We start from the raw sequence: 5,215 nt of genomic DNA on the forward strand, positions 1-5,215 counted from the left end.
CCCCCCGTCTCTCCCTCCCCCTCCCTCTCTCAGACTGGGCTGTAGCTCTCAGCTACTCTTCCATTGCCATACTTATCTCCATGCTTGCTGCCATGACCATCATGGACTAACCCTCTGAATTAGTCCAAGCTCCCAATTAAATGCTTTTATTTATAAAAGTTGCCTTGGTCTATAGAAAAAGCTTACCCTAGCTGGATGGCATGTGCCTATTATTTCAACCCTTGGGGGGCCAAGGCAACAAAGGACCTTGAATTTGAGACCAGTCTGGACTATCTAGCAAGTTCTAAGACAGATGTGGCTATATAACAAAACCCCGTCTCAAAAACAAAACAACAAAGAGAAAATGTTTTAAAAATGCACTCTAAAAGCATAAATACTCAGAAATTTGTTCCCTCACCTCCCAGAGATATCAGAACTTCCTCATCTAAAACAAGACACCAGACAGAGTGGAGTGTTTGTGGTGGCCTTTGTGGGTAGAAAGAAGGTATTACTGATCTTGGGGTACTCCTAGAGTGGAGGGGCAGGCACGGAGCTTTGGTACTCTTCCCTGCTCTTCCTGGGGTATCCAGATGCTGTCGTTTCTGACTCATGGCCATTGGAGCACAAGCCTGGACTGCACACACCAAAAGCATCCAAATTGGCATCCCAGCTTAGAAGCCTGGGGCCAGTTCCTGCACTCACCTCGAGGTGTCTATATTTGGGGGGAAAGGCTTGGTCTAGAAGGCCTCAAAGAGCCTGGAGGGCTGAATATCGTCATGTCAGTGTTGCTCTGGGGTCAGAAACTACTGGAGGACCTGGAATTCTCTTCTTTTTTTTTTTTTTTTTTTTTTTTTTTTTTTTTTTGGTTTTTCGAGACAGGGTTTCTCTGTGGCTTTGGAGCCTGTCCTGGAACTAGCTCTGTAGACCAGGCTGGTCTCGAACTCACAGAGATCCGCCTGCCTCTGCCTCCCGAGTGCTGGGATTAAAGGCGTGCGCCACCACCGCCCGGCTGGAATTCTCTTCTTGACCGCTATCACTCATACACACTCACACGCATGTGTGCACACACACGCACTCAAACAAGATTTTTTAAAAGCTAAAACATACAAAAACATTAGACCACCTGTGTCTCATGCTACATTCGGAGCGAAGAGCTCTATGGATGGGTAATGTACCCGTGAGTGCAGATGCCCATGCAGGCTCTCCCGGCTCAAGTCCTGGCTCTCCCTCTTCTTCCTCTATATAGATCACTTGCTCCCTCCCACCCTGCTTTCTCAGCTGCAACACAGAAAGAGGCTCTCCCATCCTCTGCGGCTGCTTCGTTGCCTTGGGACAGTTTGCGAGGAGCAGGCTCACGTCCTGGCTAGTCTTACGTCACCTTGACACAAACTAGAGTCAGCTGAAAGGAGGGAACCTCAGTTGAGAAAATGCCTCCATAAGATCCAACTATAGGGCATTTTCTTAATTAGTGATTGGTGGGGGAGAGCCCAGCCCACTGTGAGTGGTGTCTTCCCTGGGCTGGTGGGCCTGGGTTCTATAAGAGGGCAGGCTGAGCAAGCCATGGGGACCAAGCCAGGAAGCAGCCCCCCTCCATGGCCTCTGTATCAGCTTCTGCATCCAGGTCCTGTCCTGTCTGAGTTTGTGCCCTGTCTTCCCTCAGTGATGGGCTATGACCTGGAAGGGGAAATGAAAAAGACTCTTTCCTCCCCAAGTTGCTTTGGTCATGGTGTTTCATCACCGCAATAGTAAAGCTAGCTAGGTTACCCCTGCTACAAAACAAGGAAGCAAGGACTCAGTGGGGTTTGATTTTGTAAAAGCCCAGGTGAAGAGAGCATAGTGCCACATTTCACCCAGGAGGTCAAGTTGGTAGGTTTCTGAGGCCAAGTTCAGGGGGACACTCACACCAAATCCTGCTGATCAACTCTAGGGGGTTCATTACTTCTTCAATTTTTCCCACTTATGACACTTTGTGGTCAGACGTTTCTCTCTTGCCAGCCAGTTTCCAAATAACCACTCAGAGGTTACTTACAAACACTCAATGGATAGCTCAGGCTTATTACTTGCTAACTCTTAAACTTAAACTAACCCATATTTCTATGCTTTGCCATGTGGCTCATGGTTTGTTACCTCATTTTCTATACGTCTTGCTTCCTTGGCAGCTGGCTGGCATCTCTTCTGAGTCTGCCCTTCCTCATCCCATGATTCTCAGTTTGGCTATCCCCCCCCCCAACTTCATCCGGTTCAGCTATTAGCCAATCAGCTTTTTATTAAACCATCATAGTGACAATCGTCAAAGTGTACAAAAAGATTATTTCACAGTAACCCTTCTATCCTGAGAAATTTTTACATAACCCGGAGAATATACATATAGAAAGTAACAAATTGAATGCTTACCGATAGAACATTTTTTGATATTCAGACCTTTGCCATTCGTTCGTGTACAAAGGCAAATGTGTGTACACTAGTGAGATGAATGTGCTTGCTTATTTTTATAGAAAGGATTAAATCTTGGCTGAGTGTTTGCTACTGCAGGCCCCAGAGCACCTTCAGTGTTTGTGAGGGTTGATTGCAATTTTATAATCGTCAGTGCTGAGAACGTCGCCTTTCATAGTGAATAGGACAAAATGCCAGACCATTTTTAAGGGCCATTTTAGGAAGTTTTGGAAATTGTGTCCTAATCCCAAGTCGAAAGCTCTTTAACAATTTTTTAAAAAATGAATATCAGGTCATCAATTCAAACACCAGTTTTTAAACCAAGCCGTCTGGGACTGAGGGACGGCTCAGTGGTGAAGCGGGCTTTGCTGTTCTTGCAGAGGACCCGAGTTCCGTGCTCAACACTTGTGTTGGGCCACTCACAGCTGCCTGGAGGCTCTGACTCTAGGGGATCCAGTGTGCTTCTCTGCCTCTGTGGACACACCCGCACGTACATGCACGTGTCCATCCCCACAGGTTGCAAATAAGTAAAATCAAATAAAAAAATCTTACTATCAAGTATTCCAACACAATATAACCCAGAGATGTGCTAATTTAATACCAACTGAGTAATGATGATAGAAAAATATGAGAAGTTTTTGTTTCTTATAATTAAGCCATTATGTTTCCATAAGAGTAGAAAACTTCTATTGCACAGTAAGGAGCCTGTTCTATGGGGCCAGTGAGATGGCTCAGCAGGTAGAGGCACTTGCCACCAGGCCTGACATCCTAAGCTCAGTCCTTGGGACCCATAGGGTGGAAGGAGAGAACCGACCTCCTCAAGCTGTCCTCTGACCCCACACCTCTGCCACACCCGTACACATAAGTAAATATAATTACAAAGTAAAACCCGCAACCTGTGACTTATATCTGACCTCACGTGTTTCAGGCAGTGATCACAGGCATTGTGTGGCATGTCAGCATGAACGGTGCCAAGTGTTAAGGCAGCCACACATGCAACACGGGTAAACATTGCTGGACACACCTCAGACCGCGTGCTACATGTCAGAAACTTTACTGTTGCCATTTTTTTGCAACCCCCCCCCCCCATTTGATTATGTGACTTCCCCACGCAGGTCATAACCACAGTTTAAGATGCTGAAATTTTACTCCAAAACCACAGAGAAACTCTGTCTCAAAAAACCAAAAAAAAAAAAAAAAGATGCTGAAATTTAGAAGAAGGAGACTTGGTCTAAGGTTCAGAGGTGGGAATGTGGGACCCCAGGACCCTGTGGGAATCTGGCTTCCCCGAGGAGCTGAGGATGGAATATTATCAGATAATACTCAGTGAGGCTGCCTCCATCTCCTGATGATTTTATGTATCAGGACAGGGCTGACCCATGCTCCCCTCTTCTCGAGTTCACATAAAACAGTGTGTCGGGGGGACAAACAGACAAACAGACAGACAAACCTACACCTGACTCTGCACTTGACGGCAAACTGCTCTTCACATTTGGAGCGCGATGTCATCTCACGCTGCGGAGCCTGCTTCCTGGGCTGGACTGGGTCCCAAACTGTCTTTGAGCAGTGACTCACCAGGCTGACTCATTTCGATATAGACAGAACTGTGGGTCTGCGTTCTTTAGAGCAAACGAGATCACTTTGTACACAGGGGAATGAACCCCGGGAAGATGGTAGCCCACAGTTGTCGATGGAGCCGTAGGTCATACCGGCAATGCTGTGTTATAGGTCACGGTTTGAAAATTAAGGTCTTGATTTGTCTGTGCCACCCCCACCTGTGCTGTGCTCACTGCGCAGTACTGACACCCCCACCCCCATCCTCGCTGCCCAGAGCAGGTGCGTGTGACAGAGGACTTGGGGATCTCAGCCTGTCTTAGGTGGAAATCAGCCCCAGATAACTGACTCCCACTCCATCTATTTACTTACCTTGGCATGTGTGTGTGGTGTGTGTGTATGCCCACTTATTTACATGTGTGTGGGACCATGCTCACTTGTATGTGTGTACATGTAGCGGTCTGGAGTTAACATCAGGTGTCTTCCTTGACCTCAGTTTTTTGCAGCGGGGTCTCTCATTCAGTGTGGAGTTCATTGACTCAGTGTTTGCACAGGGAATCCTCCATCTCTGCCTCCTGAGTGCAGAGGAGCCTCCATGTCTGCCTGGCTTTTAATGTGGGTGCTGCCACCCAAACTCTGGTCTTCATGCTTTTGTGGCAAGTGCTTTATCCACTGAACCCTCTCTCTAGTTTCTCAGTTTGCAAGAATCTTTGGCGTTCACTCTTCTTGAAGTTGGTCTGGAGTTGTGTTTCTTTCTTGTCAACAAAATGAATGAGCCCCCGTCTTCTTTCTCCCAGCATTCAGTTTGGTTTTCCCTGCCTACCTACATTCTGCCCTGTGCAGGACAGTTTCGTTATTAATCAATGGTATTTACAGCATACGGAGGGAAATCCCACATCAGTAGTCTCTTCTTAGAGACCCAATTCCCAGAAGCTCTTGGCAAGGAGAAAACACACTACTGGAACAGCAGCGATGCCAAGTCATATGAAGCACAGACATATGCTTAAAGTTGGTGACAGCCCCTCAAAGACATCGCTAGTGCCCATGGGAAACCGTAGAGTGTGCTGCAGAGTTAAAGGTCAGTGAGGTACAGGTGAGATCAATGAAGGAGACAGGGAGCAGAGAGAAAGAGGAGACAAAGGGTTAAGTGAGCCAAAGGAGAAGGCCTTTGGGAGGAGAGAAGAGGGCATGCGCAAGCCCGCAAGCCTGTGGAGGCCTGCGGCTTTCTGAGTGGAGACAGGAGCGGAAG

This window comes from Microtus ochrogaster, chromosome 10 (assembly GCF_000317375.1).
Source record: "Microtus ochrogaster isolate Prairie Vole_2 chromosome 10, MicOch1.0, whole genome shotgun sequence".
In the NCBI taxonomy this organism is placed as follows: Eukaryota; Metazoa; Chordata; class Mammalia; order Rodentia; family Cricetidae; genus Microtus; species Microtus ochrogaster.